We start from the raw sequence: 19,675 nt of genomic DNA on the forward strand, positions 1-19,675 counted from the left end.
TTTTATCAAGAACTGTTAGTTACTATGCAGAGCAGATAAACACAAATAGAATCCCTTCCTTAGTGGAAGGTCGTAAACAAAATGCAAAATAAACGCTTTATACAAACAGTACTCGCTGCTGCTGGTGCTCTCGCTCTGGCTGTCACAAGACAACTGTCACGGATGCAAAATAATAAAGCGAATTCTTTACAGACGAATGGAAAAACTGGTAGAAACCGACCTCGGGGAAGATCAGTTTGGATTCCGTAGAAATGTTGGAACACGTGAGGCAATACTGACCCTACGACTTACCTTAGAATAAAGATTAAGGAAAGGCAAACCTACGTTTCTAGCATTTGTAGACTTAGAGAAAGCTTTTGACAATGTTGACTGGAATACTCTCTTTCAAATTCTGAAGGTGGCAGGGGTAAAACACAGGAAGCGAAAGGCTATTTACAATTTGTACAGAAACCAGATGGCAGTTATAAGAATCGAGGGACATGAAAGGGTAGCAGTGGTTGGGAAGGGAGTGAGACAGGGTTGTAGCCTCTCCCCGATGCTATTCAATCTGTATATTGAGCAATCAATAAAGGAAACAAAAGAAAAGTTCGGAGTAGGTATTAAAATCCATGGAGAGGAAATAAAAACTTTGAGGTTCGCCGATGACATTGTAATTCTGTCAGAGACAGCAAAGGACTTGGAAGAGCAGTTGAACGGAATGGACAGTGTCTTGAAAGGGGAGTATAAGATGAACATCAATAAAAGCAAAACGAGGATAACGAAATGTAGTCGAATTAAGTCGGGTGATGCTGAGGGAATTAGATTAAGAAATTAGACACTTAAAGTAGTAAAGGAGTTTTGATATTTGGGGAGCAAAATAACTGATGATGGTCGAAGTAGAGAGGATATAAAATGTAGACTGGCAATGTCAAGGAAACCGTTTCTGAAGAAGAGAAATTTGTTAACATCGAGTATAGATTTAAGTGTCAGGAAGTCGTTTCTGAAAGTATTTGTATGGTGCGTAGCCATGTATGGAAGTGAAACATGGACGATAAATAGTTTGGACAAGAAGCGGATAGAAGCTTTCGAAATGTGGTGCTACAGAAGAATGCTGAAGATTAGATGGGTGGATCATATAACTAATGAGGAGGTATTGAATAGGATTGGGGAGAAGAGAAATTTGTGGTACAACTTGACTAGAAGAAGGGATCGGTTGGTAGGACATGTTCTGAGGCATCAAGGGCTCTCCAATTTAGTATTGGAGGGCAGAGTGGAGGGTAAAAATCGTAGAGGGAGACCAAGAGATGAATACACTAAGGAGATTCAGAAGGATGTAGGGTGCAGTAGGTACTGGGAGATGGAGAAGCTTGCACAGGATAGAGTAACATGGAGAGCTGCATCAAACCAGTCTCAGGACTGAAGACCACAACAACAACAACATCAGTGGTACTTTACCTGTCAAAAATTTATCACTACGGACATCAATTATATAATAAGAAGATGCTGCAGAATGCGTCGATAAGTAACTGCTATGGTGTCAATTCAGTGCAGCTAACGCTTTAGGAAAGATGAGGTCCAACCGAGAGGGGCGCGTTTACTCACTGGTGCGTTTAATAAATGCGAGAGCGTTACGAAAATACACACTAGACTCCACTGGCAGGGACTGCAAAGAGAAGCTTGTGGTTAAAATTCTGACTACGTATGTTCCCAGAAGAGCCAGACAACATGTTACTTGCTGCCAAATACATCTTGCGGAATGACCAAGGCGAGAAAGCAGATAAATTAGTTTTTTAAACGACATCAAGCACATAGATCACAGAAAGGGAGAGGGACTCTGCCGGGATCAGCCGCACAGTCCTAATAATTAAATGAAAATGAACCAAGCGTAAACTCCCCGCAAAACCCCAATGAGTGTAAATTTCTTGTTGTTTCTTGCCACATTACTTTTCACCTCGGCCTGTTTACTCTGTTGGCTATACATGAGCTTGATACGGAGGACCCTTGATTAAACCAGTTAACTCTAGAATGCCCGAGGCATTCCAGACTGAGGCCACAGCGGCCAGCAAGTAGATTCAGAAGGATGTAGGTTGCAGTAGTTACTCGGAGACGAAGAGACTTGCACAGGATAGGATAGCATGGAGAGATGCATCAAAGCAGCCTTTGGACTGAAAACCTCAACAACAACAACAACGAGTCGTAAAATGTTTTAAATTATTATTTGCACAACAGCAAGGTATATAGTTCATTTACACAGTAAGGTGGAATCAAAGTTTGAATAATGAGTCATAAATTTTTTAAACTGTTCAGTACTTGCTAGTAAACTATAGTTCATTTTAACAGTTTTATCGTTGTTATGTTTTTTTTTTTTTACGTTAGAGAAACGTTCAAGTCGCTACACAATATAATTCGTTGCACTAAGTGCGTGATATACAAGTTTTCAGATCTCGATGTTGGCGCGTGTCGTCGATGATCTGGCAGTAGTCATCTGGCCCCGTCGAATGTTGAGTCCGCAGTCCGCCTGGACAGCGGACGCGCAGTGTGTAGTCTGTTGCGGTGAGTGTGAAGTCAGGAACACAGCATCCGGACCAACTGTAGAAGCTTATCACTGCATCCTGCTGACCTTGGCAGCAGCTCATCCGGAACTGCAAATACGAAAATTTACAAAGCGGCATCAGAATTTCTTTGACATAATGTCCGCTGGAGAGGTTGCACAGATTACATATGGAAGTTAGGACTTTAGACAGTTCAGTACGGAAAGAGGGGAGGGAAGCATAGATGTCAACGTGTGCTGCGCGCGTCAGCCGGTGACAAATGGTTCAAATGGCTCTGAGCACTATGGGACTTAACTGCTCAGGTCATCAGTCCCCTAGAACTTAGAACTACTTAGACCTAACTAACCTAAGGACATCACACACATCCATGCCCGGGGCAGGATTCGAACCTGCGACCGTAGCGGTCGCGCCGTTCCAGACTGTAGCGTCTAGAACCGCTCGGCCACTCCGGCCTCAGCCGGTGACAATGGGGACTCCCGGCCAACAATGCCACAAGATCACTCGGCGCGTAACCCGTCGCCTCTATTGCATGAACAGCAAACCGTGCAAGTCCGTCGATCTGCGATCATTCTCAAACGATTTTAAAGAAACTATTCGGTAATAATTTTCATTCTTGCACATCTTGTAGTTTAATTCGTCAGCTTGTTGCTGAACCGCCTATCATTTCGTTAATGGCCGTAGTTATTGTGATATTTCGATAGTCGGTAAACTACTGCTAGAAAGTCTTAGTTTGCAATGACAAACAGGTATCGCTATGAATTTGTGTTTTGTACGTATTAGGTTACATGTCGCTGCGTATTAAACGTATATAGTATACTGAATTATTCTTTAAACTTGGAAGGATATCGCTGTCTGTTTCCAATCTCGAGAAACTGGAATGCATTTAAAGCGCTCCGCCACAAACTCGCGCATCTGTGAAAAAAAAGTGAAAAATTCATAAATTTTTCGCATCTCACAAATATTCTGAGACATCGAAACAAGATTTCGGCAAATGATATCGCCGAACGACGAGAATGTTTTGCCTTATGTTTAATAGGCGGAACTTTAATATCTAACGCGATATTCAAGCAACTACAGATTTTTTTTCAATGAAATAATGTAATTATTGAGGGCCATCGACTGCTAGTCGGATTTGTAACGACATAAGTGAAGAAGTTAAAAGTTTATTTTTACACTGAGAATTGGCTGTTTTATAAACTATTGGCCTGACTTGCACTCAGTTGTTAGTTTAATAGTACACTATTTCAGGATTCTGTCGCAATTTCAACTGCATTCGAATGTTACTGAGATGAATATTTCTAAAGTGCTGTGTTTTGACAAAAGAAACAGATTTTAACATGGCAACTAGAGAAGTTACTAATTCTTCAATATTTGTCACAGTCTTTCATGAATCAATGTCTCCTCAACTACTTTCTCGCTATGATTCACAACTCATGACCAGTCTTGTCGTGTAACATTAGGGATGGTTTCTTTTGTCAACGTTTCAACCTCAATGAGTGTAAATTTCTTGTTGTTTCTTGCCACATTACTTTTCACCTGGGCCTGTTTACTCTGTTGGCTATACATGAGCTTGATACGGAGGACCCTTGATTAAACCATTCTCTTTACTGTTAGCCAGTTTGTACAGCCCTATAAGTCCCATTAACATCGCATTATACGTGCGACGTTAAAGCATATAACACGAACATTTCTTTGTGACCAGAGCAAAAATATCGGTTTTCCTCTATTGCATTCTTGGAGCTTTATGCATCACAACACTGTGGTATGGCGTTTTTTCCGTTACTGATATCGAATTCCGAGGAATGTTTTGCAGCAGAACATTATCTTCCCAGCCGGTGAACTTGTTCTCGGACGACACTTTTATTGACAATCTTGAATTCAGACGTACTACACTGTTGTTAGTAATGCAGTGCCAACACAAAAACACTGTTTCGCAGTACCTGACGACTACAGACAGCTTCATCGCCAGAAAATACGACTTTCCAACGAGAGCTGACGAACGTTGATGCATCTTATGAGCGGTACTGTTTATTCATGGCGTGGCAACAGGGACGCTTTAGCAGCAGAACCGCTGGTAGCGTAGTAGGGAAAGCCGGCTCGCCATTGGTGTTACCTGGGCAACGGCGTCACGTCGCCCTCCGGTCAGCCAAACCTCAAAAGTTGCAACGGATTTTAAACGCACTATAGTACACTATTAGTGTCACACAAAAATGGTTATCACATCTGTTTGTGGAGTTTTGATGTTGTTGTGGAAGTTCTTTGTAGAAATATCGCACCAGTTGGATCAAGTTCTTGGAATCCCTCACATATTTAAAATTAGTTGCAGCTTTGAACGCGCTGTACATTAGTTTCACTGTTCTGACTGTCTCTATGAAATTATTGACATTATCACTACACAATGGCGGCTGCAAATGTCTGCATTGTCTTGTTGGCCGCAGAAGCGTTTATTTTGCTTTCAAGTTTTCATAACTTTATTTTTAGCAACACCAGACGCAGTTACCCACAGAGGTTTACCAAGCACCGTTGTGTTGTCACTGCGACAGTCTGTCCCGTAAGTCTCGACACATTCGCTGCGCTGCAGCTTTTAATGCATCACACTCGCCGGAAAATTACACTGTCACTTTCGAGTTTGTTCACAAGTCATTGACGTCAGCACTGTTAGATCTTTATATATAGAACACACAGTTTTTCTTAAGACATTTATGACATCTTTTTACATATTAATTCAATTAATTATTGAAAACTAGTGTATGCCGACATTAGCGACATCTGGTGAACTTACAACACAAACATCTTGTGGCTACTGTACGGCAGCTTGTTTTAAACAGTAGTATTACTGACAACAAGACGATGCTGATGCTGATTCCGCATTTAACATTTGACGATGCCACTATGGCTGCAGTACATTAGGACTTTGTCTTTATGAAACAGGTATGCCTCTTCATATTTAAAGCGCACAAATGTAAATTTTGTCAGTACCACTTTTCAGTATGGTCTGTGTATTGTTCTTAAGCTGTATACAGTTTGCGAGTGTATTTATATTTTTCCCATTTTTGCTGCAAATCTGATGATGGTTATTAAAGACCGAAACCGGTAATCTGTTAAACAAAAAGATTGTGCCCATAGACGTAAATGAAAGGAAACTTATTGTATATACGGGCTACTGTGTTTTTTCGCGACGAAGTCCCAGCTTGCGACAATCCGAGCTATTGATCTTGATGTCGATGGGATGTTAAGCACAATCTTCCTTCCTTTCCTTTTATAACAAAAGGAATTAATGTTTCTCCCGTCTAGCTACTTGTGCTGATATTAGGGAAAGAATTAGTGTAAATCTAATCGCACATTTCATAGTACGACCTTGCGCACCGTTACAAGCCCACGCATCAACATGAATACGTTAAATTCCACAACTCCATTAAACTTCACACATGAAAGTTAATGCAAATATAGTAGTAGTCTACCAGCCCCTACTCCTGATGGTGCTGACACCAACAGGTTTAAACACGACGTAACTTATAAATCTCAGTCCCACTTAACATCTATTCGGGTGCGCTGAAAAGTAATGCCTCCGAATTTTTATGTGAAAACTCTTAAATCTTTGTATATAACACAAAGATTATTCACATTCTCCATATTTATTCTTCATGTCTACATACTTGTTTCTCAATATTGTCACCCTGGCGACGAACACACTTCTTCCAGCGAGAGACAAGTTTGTTGACGGAGAAACAACCTCACCTCTGCTTGAACCGCTTCATCATTACCAAAGTGAAGTCTTCGAAGTTTTGGAAACAAATGCAAATCGGGTGTGGCCAAGTCGGGACCCTATGGAAGATGATCGATGACAGTGAAGCCAAGGCGTCGGACTGTTGCAGATGTCACAACAAAAAATGGCTCTGAGCACTATGGGACTCAACTGCTGTGGTCATCAGTCCCCTAGAACTTAGAACTACTTAAACCTAACTAACCTAAGGATATCACACACACCCATGCCCGAGGCAGGATTCGAACCTGCGACCGTAGCAGCAGCGCGGCTCCGGACTGGAGCGCCTAGAACCGCACGGCCACCGCGGCCGGGGCAGATGTCACAGCACTAGTGTGTAGTTGGGCATTGTCATGCTGAAGAAGAGGGTTTCTTTATTTGGACAGACTTTTCGAATTCGAAACTCGACTACAGCACGTCGTTTCTCACGCACCGAAATGCACTGACGGGAAAAAAATTGGACCGCAAAAAGTAATTAATGCAGAGTAATGAAATTTCGGGAATACATTTGTCTAGGTAACAAATTTAAGTGTTTAACATTGCAAGATCACAGGTTAACATAAGAGCGAGATAAGCCATTGCAAAAGTGAAATCCTGGTACATCGATTACCTGTGTAACCACCAAAATGTTGAATGCAAGCATTCAAACGTGCCGCATGTCAGTTGGGGCTTGGAGTTCGGTGCCTGTTGCTCTTGGTCTGTCAATACAGGGACTGTTAATGCTATTTGTGGATGACGCTGTTGTTGTAGTCCGATGATGTTCCATATGCGCTCGACTGGAGACGGATCTGGTAATCGAGCAGCCCAAACCAACACGTCGACACTCTGTAGAGTATACTGGGTTACAATAGCGGTATTTAGGTGAGTGTTATCCTTTTGGAAGACACCCCATGGCATGCTGTTCATGAATGACATCACTACAGGTCGAATCACGAGACTGACGTACAAAGCCGGCCTTTTTGGCCGAGCGGTTCTAGGTGCTTCAGTCCGGAACCGCGCTGCTACTACGATCGCAGGTTCGAATCCTGCCTCGGGCATGGATGTGTGTGATGTCCTTAGGTTAGTTAGGTGTAAGTAGTTCTAAGTTCTAGGGAATTCATGACCTCAGATGTTAAGTCCCATAGAGCTCAGAGCCATTTGAACCGTTTCGAACGTACAAATTTGCAGCCAGGGTGCAGGATAACCACCAGAATGTTCCTGCTTTCATACGAAATCGCACCCCAGATCACGATTCCAGGTGTAGATCCAGTGTGTCTAGCACGCAGACAGGTTGGCTGCAGCCCTCAACTGGCCTATGTCGCCTTAAAGGCGTCTTTGACTAACATCAACATACCACGTCTAATCTCAAAGATAATAACGCTCACGACTATTACAGCGTGTATTATTTAAAACAAACCTCAGTAGCATTCTCATAGTGGAGTTGTTAGCGCCACTCTTATGCGACAGACGTAAAATTCGAACAGACATCATCTAGAAACAACCAACTTTCGTTTACGCCGCACAACTCCTTCTTGGTGTTCAATTTTTTTTCCGTTAGTGTAATTACGTTACACACCGCCGTGTTACACGCTACAATTCGCAGCCCTCTAGCGCCAGACGACTGCAACTATGTAGACACGAAAAATGAAGATGTAGAATGTTAATACGGTTTGCTTAATTTAACGAGATTTAAGACTTGTCGCATTACAAATTCGGTGCCATTACTTTTCAGCACGTCCTCGTAACGCCACATTCCGTCAGAACGAATATACTCACATGCTCATTAGGTTCGAGCGTCTCTCTCGAAAAAATCACATGCTTCCAACTGAGGCTGTGTCCAAAGTTAATTGTTTATAGAGGAGCGGAAAGTGATCAATCCCCTGCGTGTGCTAAAAAGCGTGAACCGCAAAGCCAACCAGAAGGCTCGGGTGGCCGTTGCTCCCGTTTCTTTCTGAACAGAGAGAAGTTTCAGAATGTTCTGCACGGGATTCGACACAGCTAATCAAATGACTCGAGTTTTAAAACCAGCGGGAAGGTTCGCTTATGACATTGAGACTCGCACTCGCCAGCCAGGTTTAAAGAAAACCAAGCCTCCCAGGTAAAGAAAGAAAGGAACTGCCTTAATTTCAGGCTACATCGCTATGTTCCCATTGCATGCAGGTGACTATACTGAGGCATGGTGTATGAAAAGGAATGAGCCTGCTGATTCCAATAAATAAATGGAAAATAAAATATAGTCAAATGCCCAGCAGAATTCCTCCTCCAAGCATCGGCGTGCGACAGAAGAAATAAGAGCGTAAATAGAACTATTAAATAAAACAGTAGTAAGTCAGAAAAATATAAAAGTTATGAAGGGGGTACGAAAACGACGTGTCCCTTTCATCAGCTATTCTTAGCGATATATCGCTCTTACCAACAACGTAACTGTCCAAGGTGATAGCGTGACTTAATTCCTGCCGATTCTTCACGAACCGTCTGTGGGAACAGACACTTTGTAAGAAATTATAATTATACTGCCACCGATGATACATTTGCAGTGCATGTTTAAAATAAAATAATTAACAAATTAGTTATTTATCTTTATACCAACAATGAGTATATTAGACATGTTTCCCGGTATCCAACCTTCGATGAATTGCACCGAGAATACTTCAAAAATCATATCGTTGCGAATGCAAATATGTAATCTGCCTTGCCCTTACTTGCACCTTTTTTAAAAGATGTCACTGTTGGATACCATCATAATTGGAATTGAATTAGACTTTTTGCAAAAATGGGTCAGAAGAAGGAAGCGTAGTTTAAATTGTTCACATGTGTGTGAAATCTTATGGGACTGCTAAGATCATCAGTCCCTAAGCTTACACACTACTTAACCTAAATTATCGTAAGGACAAACGCCCATGCCCGTGGGAGGACTCGAACCTCCAACGGGACCAGCCGCATAGTCCATGACTGCAGCGCCCTAAACCGCTTTTTTTTTTAATCTCATTTTGTTCACTTTTGTTCGTTGCATCTGCTCGGGGCGGACGTCGTAAGACATCCGCTTAAGTTCGTTGTTGATCGATTAGCTCAGTTTTTTTTTTTTTATTACAAAGGGCTGCTAACCCTCTGACCGAACACGCTGAGCTACCGTGCCGGCTAGACCGCTCGGCTAATCCCGCGCGGCAAGGAAGCATGGTTTTCCAGTTGCCTAGGGTCCAACCGATATGGTCAGGAGCCGCCATTAACGACAAATTTCGCTGCACTGTCCTAACGCATATGTTCGTTGTACATCACATATTGATTTCTGCGGTCGTTTCACGCAGTGTTGCCTGTCTGTTAGCACTGACAACTCTAAGCAAACGCCGCCGCTCTCGATCGTCAAGCAGAGACCATCGACCACTGCGTTGTCCATGGTGAGAGGTAAAGCCTGAAATTTATTATTCTCGGCATACTCCTTGACACTGTGAATATCGGGATATTGAATTCCCTAACGATTTCCGAAATGGAATGTCTCTTGCGTCACGCTCCAGTTATCATTTCGCCTTCAGTGTCCGTAAATTCACGCCGTGCCCCCAAAATCAAGTCGGAAACGTTTCCACACGAATCTCCTGAATACAAACGACAGCTCTGCCAAAGCACTGCCCTTCTGTACCTTGTGTACTACCGCCATCTTTATAAGTGTATATCGCTGTACATGACTTTAGTCACCTCAGTGCCTAACAGCAATTGTGAAGTGACTCAGTGTGTTCCTGTGTCGCCTATAACCGAACATGTAGCCTACATGTAGCAACAGTGTAGCGACAAGCGACAGACGTCAATTGTCAAATAATTTTACGCGGACTATAGTGTGAAACGTGTTGTATAGAAATCTCATAGTTGTGTCGCCTCAAGCGGCGCCTTGTGCCTTAAACCGGCCCTGGATGTAAATGTCAACAAGAAGAGAAATTAAGGAGTTTCTCAAATCTACATCTACATCTACATCTACAGTGTGTAAACTTTTAGATGGCAGACCTCTCCCTAGTCCTGAATCGGCAGAAGTCGGTAAACGTCGGGAGGCTTCGGCAGGCACGCAGTTTCGACTGCTGCCAACATTACGTAGCTGACTGTGTTGTACAAGGTAGCCATTGTCGTCTGCTTCGTTATTGTTTTACGCTGTACTGTTCTGCGTGTTTTTATTGTGGAGTTGTGCTAAACATTATCAAAATGAGTGAAGAGGCAGTTGCTGGCCCATCTCGGGAGTCGTCAACAACCCCTACCGGTAGGCGTACGATTAGAAGGAAACCAGTATTACGCAGCGATGCTCGCAAAATTATATTGCGTGTGATTGAACGCTGCGAAAGGGAAAGGGAGCAGAAAAAATTGCTTCACCCCATTTACAAATCTTCAGTGAGAGCTGCTACATACACAGGACAAAGCATGCGTAGCATTGGAAGATTCAAACAGTTTTCCAAGAATCATCCTGACGTATCACCACAAACGCCTGGCAAGAAAAGGTGGGTTTCCATTTCAGATATTTTGTTCGCGATCACTTTGAAGGAGCCCCCTATTTCGTCCGAATTATCTTATATTTCATTTTTCCTTGCTACCGTATTGCTTTGTATGGAAAAACCACTGGTTACTGTATTATTTCCAAACACATTCATATTACTGTACTTTGCAGTAGGATGAATGGTTTGTGAGCGCATAGTAGACATACATACATTCATATATATATATATATATATATATATATATATATATATATATATATATAGATTTTAATGTACATGACGATTTCAGTTACGTTTACGAACAACATTTAAAGCGAGTTTTACTTCCAAGCCTTTCGTCTGCTTTCGTGTAAGCATGACGCGCAATTTGTAGTGCCAGCACTGCAACTGGTAGGCGTGCCTTGTCCCCCCCAACGGCTCCTCTCCCCACGCCAGCCAATGCTTGCTTCCTCCTCTCCCCGCACTGCCCACTCAACTTGGCCGTCTTACAGTAAACACACTGTACGTATATACTCCGTTAGCCACCAAGCGGTGTGTGGCGGAGAGCACTATTCGCTTCAAAGTCATGTTCCCCCCCCCCCCCCCCCCCCCGCCCAACTGTTCCAATCGCGCGAGAGAAAAACGCTGTCTGAACGCCTCAGTACGATCTCTAACTTCCCTTATCTTTGAACGGTGATCATTGCGCGATTTGAAAGTTGATGGTAATAATATGTGCTCTATATCCTCGGCGAAGATCGGATTTTGGAATTTAGTGAGCAGCCCCTTCCGCTTAGCGCGTCGTCTATCTGCAAGTCTATATCTACATCTACATGGTTACTCTGCAATTCACACTTTAAGTGCCTGGGAAGGGGTTCATCGAACCATTTTCATACTACTTCTCTCGAATGGCGTGTCGGAAAAAGGAACACCTAAATGTTTCCATTCGAGCTCTGATTTCTCTTATTACGTAGGTGGGTGTCAACAGAATATTTTCGCATTCGGAAGAGAAAGTTGGTGATTAAAATTTCGTAAATAGATCTCGACGCAAAGAAAACCGCCTTTGTTTCAGTGACTGCCACGCCAACACGCGTATCATATCAGTGACACTCTCACCCCTATTGCGCGATAACACGAAACGAGCTGCCCTTCTTTGAACTTTTTCGATGTCCTCCGTCAATCCTGCCTGGTAAGGATCCCACACCGCGCAGCAATCAGCAGAGGACGGACAAGTGTAATGTAGGCTGTCTCTTTAGTGGGTTTGTCGCATCTTCTAAGTGTTCTGCCAACAAAGCGCAGTCTTTGTTTTGCCTTCCCCCCAATATTATCAATGTGGTCATTCCAATTTAAGTTGCTCGTAATTGTAATTCCTACGTATTTAGTCGAATTGACTGCCCTTAGATCTGTGCGATTTATCGTATACCCAAAATTTATCGGCTTTCTTTTAGTACCCAAGTGGATGACCTCGCACTTTTCTTTGTTTAGTGCCAATTGCCACTTATCCCACCATACAGAAATTCTCTCTAGATCATTTTGTAATTGGAATTGATCTTCTGATGACTTTACTAGACGGTAAATTACAGCGTCATCTGCAAACAATCTACGGGGGCTGCTCAGATTATCACCTAGATCATTTAAGTAAATCAAACTTTCTATGAGATTTGTAACGCTCTCGCGATGGCTAAATGTACCAGTTACGAATCTTGCCGCTCTTCTTCGGACCTTCTCAATCTCTTGAATCAGTCCCTACTGGTAAGGGTCCCATACAGACTAACAGTACTCTAAGACTGGACGAACTAAAGTATTGTAAGCAATTTCCTATGTTGAAGGACTGCATCGTTTCAGGATGCTACCAATAAACCGCAGTCCAGAGTTCGCCTTACCTGTTACTTGTGTAATCTGATCGTTGCATTTGAGATCATTTCGAATTGTCACACCCAGATACTTGTCGGATGTTACCGCTTCCCAAGACTGGGCATTTATTTTGCACTCTTACATGAATGGAGATTTTCGCGTTGTTATACGCAGTAGGTTACACTTACTAATATTGAGAGATAACTGCCAGTCATTACACCACGCACTTATTTTGTGCAAATCCTCATTGACTTGTACACAACTGTCGTGTGATACTACTTTCCTGAAGACTACAGCATCATCGGGAAACAGTCTGATGCCTCTGTCTGAACCATCAACCAGATCGTTTATGTAAATCGTAAAAAGCAGCAGACCTATTACGCTGCCCTGGGGCATACCTGATGTGACGCTTGTTTCTGTTGAAGTCTCCCCATTCAGGACGACATACTGCTCTCTCTCTGTTAGAAAAATTTCTATCCAACCGCATATGTCATCGGATAGACAGTAAGCGCGCATTTTTTGGACCAAGCGACAGTGCGGAACTGAATCGAACGCCTTTCGAAAGTCGAGGAATATGGCATCAACCTGGGAGCCGGTATCTAGAGCCTGTTGCATATCATGCACAAAGAGGGCCAGCTGTGTCTCGCATGACCGCTGTTTCCTAAAACCGTGTTGGTTTCTGCAGATGCGCTTCTCAGAGTCTAGAAAGGTCATTAAGTCTGAACACAAAATATGTTCCATGATTCTACAACAAACCGATGTAATGAAGCACGTTATTTTAGAATGTTGGAGATCAATGCAACTTCGAGAATATGGATATTATGCATGCGCAAACTGACATTTGACACTATATCTTAACTATATCCAATATAAAACAGCGAATGTGATGAAAATTCAGCTGAATTAACAAATAATAACTTCTGCTAATATGTATCTCAGATCGTTGTTCAGATTTATGCAGGCTAGTGTTTCACTACCAGCGAATCGCTGTTCCAACCATTCCATCGACGAATCCAGAATCAGCTTCGCGATTTTCTCCACTCTTCTTCAACAATAGCTAACAGAGGTAATGCAGCCATTTTACGCGCCTCTGTTTTTGTAAAGCAACTGTGTGCTTTGAGAGCCAAATAAATCCGACAACGGTCGCTGTAGAGCGCTGAGGGCGCAAGTCACGTAACCCCTAACTCACGAGGTAACTTCTCGGTAAGGTATACCACAAGGCGGGGTCTGTGGGACCTCTATGTTTAAAACGAGATATGAGGGGCAAATCATGTGAAATGTTTAATTAAAGATATTTAGCATTTATTTCAACGATTATTTAAGTGTTATTGAAATACCTATCGTTGATTTTATTAGACTAAATAAAGCCTGTTATCACACAAAATCACATATTTCTGTGTAGTTTTTAAATAGATCCTAGTACAGATAGACGAAGTTTAAGAGAGCTGAATTATACATTGTGAAACATTATAGTGTCTCTTTAGGAAGTACATTTTCATATAAAACAGAATTCCAGGGATTAAACTTGCACATAAAAATTACCATCGATAGGCACAAAAAGAAAACCTGCAAATTTGACATTCATTGCTGCTATCTATATTTTTCTTTTATCACCATCCAGAAGCCACTTTTTTTCACTAACTCTTTACGTATTTCATTGGAGAAACATGAAGCCTCCCCCCCCCCCCCCCACACACACACAATCGTCTTGCAGTTTTTCTTCTAAATGATCCTCCACTAGCACGACGTCTTTTTGTATATTTCATGATATGTATCGCTGATATCTTCCTCCATCCACCGACTAACGATTTCATCAAACTCAGAATCGTTAAAACTGACAAGTTCCTGCGATTCCATTGTGTGCGGTGCTGAAAAAAACATGTACGTATTTCATGAGGCGCAGTCTAGGAGGCCCCGACACGTGTCAGTAACACATGTCAACAACGAACAAAGAAGACGGTAAGGTAATCCACAACAAAACATCGTAGCTTTGGCAATTTAAGGAGGGTAGTGGGGTTATAGAAGCATTCCGCCAGAACTGACCTTGGAGAGCGACCAATAAAATTAACGCACTGTCAGAAAGTTCTATTCCCGTCATATCACTTGGATGGGTGGCCATCTGGTCTGCCGAGCGCTGTTGGCAGGTGGAGTGCAGCCGTTCTGAGGCAAGCTGAGGAGCTACTTGGTTGAGAAGTAGCGGCTCCGGTCTCGTAAACTGACATAGGCTGGGAGAGCAGTGTGATGACCACATTCTCGTCCGTATCCGCATCCAGTAACGCCTTGGAGGTGAGGATAATACGGTGGCCGTTCGGTACCGTTGGGTCTTCATGGCACATTCGGACGGAGTTCAGTTTCTTACCAGCAGTATCACACATGGCGAGAAGAAAATGGCGCGTCGGCAGCCGCAGTACTATGGGCCACGAAAATGATCTGAGCAGCTCACACGGGCGGTGCTGCAGCGTGAGAAGATGGGGCCAACTGACTCAAGCGCTGGTAGCGGAGTGGCCAGTCGAGAAAGTTGTATTACGTTGTCCGTTCTGTGTCTGTGTCTTCCGCGGAATATCTCCAGATACTGAGAAAATCGACGCAGAATTTTTAATAACGGAGGACAGAAAGGACCCTGCATTTGGGGGAAATAACGACCACCGTTGACCACAGCGACAGAACCAAGAAATACAAGGCATGGCATGGCATTTGCTGCCAATTATTTCTATATTTCGCAGAGCATTCAAGTAGAGAGAAAGAAAATCTGTAGGTATTTCTTTTTAGCTCTTCATTATTATAATAATAATAATACCCTGATACTTAGGATCAGTCGGAATTACGACAGACTTAGTGATTTAGTTTCCCCAAACGTGTTACGCGTTTTTATTTGGATCTTCTTGAGTAAGTTAACCTAGAAGAAGGTATTAGCGACCATAATGTCGTTGTGGCTTCTATGTCAGTGGAAGTTGCAAAAAAAACCAAAGAAATAGCGTAGAGTTTTCTTGTTTGGGAAAGCAAATGAAAGTGTCATTAATGAATATCTTCATAGTTAACTCCAAGCATTCACGACGAGACACAAAGATATTGAGCATCTTTGGTCGGAATTTAAAGGTATTGCCGGCCGCGGTGGTCTAGCGGTTCTAGGCGCTCAGTCCGGAACCGCGCGACTGCTACGGTCGCAGGTTCGAATCCTGCCTCGGGCATGGATGCGTGTGATGTCCTTAGGTTAGTTAGGTTTAAGTAGTTCTAAGTTCTAGGGGACTGATGACCACAGATGTTAAGTCCCATAGTGCTCAGAGCCATTTGAACCATTTTTTAAAGGTATTGTCTACCACGTGCTAGAGAAATATGTGCCTAGCAAAAATATAGGGGAGGGAAAGGGTCCACTTTGGTTCAACAAACATGTTAGGAAGTTACTGAGAAAGCAGAGAATTTTGTAGTCGTTTTAACCGTAGTCATTGCCCCGCTGACCAACAGAAATTATGCGAAATGAAAGCAGCTGTCAAAAGATCAATGAGAGATTCTTTTAACGAATTTGAAAGCAATATTTTACCTGCAGATTCCAAAAATAACCCCAAAAAATTTTCGTCGTGCGTAAAATCTATGAACGCTACAAATAATTCAATACCTTCTCTTGCTGACAGTACGGGTAATGCAACGGACGATGATAAACAGAAGGCCGAAATTCTAAACCTAGCTTTCAAAAACTCTACGGTAGAGGACTGCAGCACCACTCCCCCTTTCAATTATGGAATTAACGCAAGGATGGCTGACATAGTGTTTAATGTACCTGGGATTGTAAAACAGTTAAGATCCTTCATACGCCAGGAAGGCATCTGGCCCGGACGGTATCCCCGTAAGATCTTATGTTGACTATGCTATAAATATAGCACCATTCTTATTCGTTTCGTAATTTCATTGGAATGGAAGACGAGTTTTTTGCGATGCTGTCCACCATCACTGAAAAAGATATTTACCGGCAATTTACGTAATGTCATGGGCCAGTTCATAAATCTAGGGACAGGTATATACGAGTATATTTTAAAGAAACCTTCATAATAGCAAAAACTTCTAGAGCTATACTTGTGTTTACTTTCATAGATTCTGCCCAAAACAAAACAAAAAAAAAAAATGGTTCAAATGGCTCTGAGCACTATGGGACTTAACGTCTGAGGTCATCAGTCGCCTAGAACTTAGAACTAATTAAACCTAACTAGCCTAAGGACATCACACACATCCATGACCGAGGCAGGATTCGAACCTGCGACCGTAGCGGTCGCTCGGCTCCAGACTGTAGCGCCTAGAACCGCACGGCCACTCCGGCCGGCGATTCTGCGCATTTCGGAAACATTCCAGTCATTGGCCTTTGCAACAAGAATTGCAGCAAATCCATTATTTATAAAAAAAAACATCAACTTTTAAGATAATACTTCCATGAAATGAATAAGAAACACCCAGAATCCTTTAGAAAACAAAACGTAAAAAAGTAATTTGAAACATAGAAGTGGCTTGATTAAAAAATAAACTCACAAGAGACGTTTTTTTTTCCACTTAAATCCGAATGAAGCTAGGATTTTGAAAGCGAATTTCCAATTTGATTGTAAGGATGGATGTTTCATTTGTGTCCGCGCATTCAATTCACGTAAAAACGAATTGCACGTGTTACATTTAGCTCGACTTTATACCATCGTATCTCGACAACGGATAAAGATTACCGGATAAAAAAAATTTTGACTTCATCGATTATCTATCTTCGTGCAATATTTTAACCGATTCGTAAAAGCGAAAGAACAGAAGTGGCGCACTTGAAAAACTTCCAGAAAAACGTGTTTTTCGCGCGTAAGATGTAACCAAACATAGATTTTTTTTAAACAGTAAAAACTTAAGTTACACCAAGCCCCGATACACCGGTGGACCAAGTGTGAGCTATTAGTCTCACTCGAGTTCGGAGTTATTTAACGGTGACTTGTTTTTGCACGTAAAATCCGAACGGTTCACATACAAATAGTGCCATTATCTGAGCATTAATTTCAACCCAATTAAAATGTTTTGCAAAAAGGAATTAATCGATTCGCTCAATTTGACTGGGCGTCAGCTCCGGTTCGTCTTTCAAACCTTGCTTAATATACTGCATTATAGCTACAGTAAAACAGATGTTCGAATGGCTGTACAAATGGCCACTTGAACGGGCTAAACCAACAACTTTTCACTACATATTCCTTGCTCAAATACGAACCCAACATCGAGACCCCCACAAACCGCGATTCTATGCGCGGCGTTTCCTTACGTAGGCCTATTTCCTACAGCACTTCCGCGCTGTGACCACACTTGCAAACTCATTCATCAAAACCTATAAACGAACTATTTATGTACCTAATTCAGAGCTGGTACAGCTAGCCAGCAGTGGCTTGGCCAGCTGCAGTTCACACGTAAAAAGAGACGAGCAGAGCAGCAATACAGTTTCGAAAGTCACTTAATTTTGAAGCAGAATGAAGTTAATGCACTGCAAATCTCCCATATTACGCTCCTTAGATGACTAGACGAAAACCGCAACACGTTACCGTTTTTAGCTAACGTACTATTGTAATTAAAAACAAGAATGATGAAAATTCCTGACTTAACAACAGGGCAATTTTTCTGCATAAGCTGTGTGTAACGTAAGAGAGTATTGAAGGATTTCACCGTATTGATGACACTTTGCTCCTTTCTTATCTAAATCCGAGAAATACATTTCAGGAAGTGTCACCTGCTACCGGTACGTTGGTACCAAGCCTATCAGCTGTTGTAGTTTATGCAGGTTAACACAGCTAAATGACAGGTACCAAGATTTAAGGGACAAAATAAACTTGTGCTTTATTCGCACAGCACGTATTAATACATCTGACTACCAAATTATACAGGGCTATTACAAATGATTGAAGCGATTTCGTAAATTCACTGTAGCTCCATTCATTGACATATGGTCACGACACGCTACAGATACGTAGAAAAACTCATAAAGTTTTGTTCGGATGAAGCCGCACTTCAGGTTTCTGCCGCCAGAGCGCTCGAGAGCGCAGTGAGACATAATGGCGACAGGAGCCGAGAAAGCGTATGTCGTGCTTGAAATGCACTCACATCAGTCAGTCATAACAGTGCAACGACACTTCAGGACGACGTTCAACAAAGATCCACCAACTGCTAACTCCATTCGGCGATGGTATGCGCAGTTTAAAGCTTCTGGATGCCTCTGTAAGGGGAAATCAACGGGTCGGCCTGCAGTGAGCGAAGGAACGGTTGAACGCGTGCGGGCAAGTTTCACGCGTAGCCCGCAGAAGTCGACGAATAAAGCAAGCAGGGAGCTATTTTCATCTTTCAACAGGATGGTGCTCCACCGCACTTCCATCATGATGTTCGGCATTTCTTAAACAGGAGATTGGAAAACCGATGGATCGGTCGTGGTGGAGATCATGATCAGCAATTCATGTCATGGCCTCCACGGTCTCCCGACTTAACCCCATGTGATTTCTTTCTGTGGGGTTACGTGTAAGATCCAGTGTTTAAACCTCCTCTACCAAGAAACGTGCCAGAACTGCGAGCTCACATCAACGATGCTTTCAAACTCATTGATGGGGACATGCTGTGCTGAGTGTGGGAGGAACTTGATTATCGGCTTGATGTCCGCCGAATCACTAAAGGGGCACATATCGAACATTTGTGAATCCCTAAAAAAACTTTTTGAGTTTTTGTATGTGTGTGCAAAGCATTGTGAAAATATCACAAATAATAAAGTTATTGTAGAGCTGTGAAATCACTTCAATCATTTGTAGTAACCTTGTATTACGTTGCCCCAACAACAAACACGGAACATGTATATTCCATAGAGTCTAATGCACTCTGCACATCGTATCTTGTGCGCCACTCTGCATGCTGAAAATGTTTGTTCACATATCCACATATCCACTCCCCCTTGAACAAATATTTTTCAGCTGCTCCACGCTATACACACCAGGTTAAACCATAATGTTTCACCAGCTTCTGAAATTTGTCCTTTCTGAGAGGCTTGGTTAGGAGATGAGATAACATTTCTTCCGTGCATAGATAACTGAGAATTATATTCCCCTGTTCCACATGAT

At 42.5% G+C, this 19,675-nt stretch overlaps 1 long non-coding RNA gene across 1 annotated transcript in view; it reads right to left on the minus strand.

The window, feature by feature from the left end:
• Positions 1–2,440: 2,440 nt before the first annotated feature.
• LOC124596482 overlaps positions 2,441–19,675 on the minus strand; it is a 515,987-nt gene continuing 498,752 nt past the window's right edge. The window contains exon 4 of the long non-coding RNA XR_006978305.1: positions 2,441–2,621. This is a non-coding gene — a long non-coding RNA (uncharacterized LOC124596482). The remainder of the gene's footprint in view (positions 2,622–19,675) is intronic.

This window comes from Schistocerca americana, chromosome 2 (genome assembly GCF_021461395.2).
Source record: "Schistocerca americana isolate TAMUIC-IGC-003095 chromosome 2, iqSchAmer2.1, whole genome shotgun sequence".
NCBI lineage: Eukaryota > Metazoa > Arthropoda > Insecta > Orthoptera > Acrididae > Schistocerca > Schistocerca americana.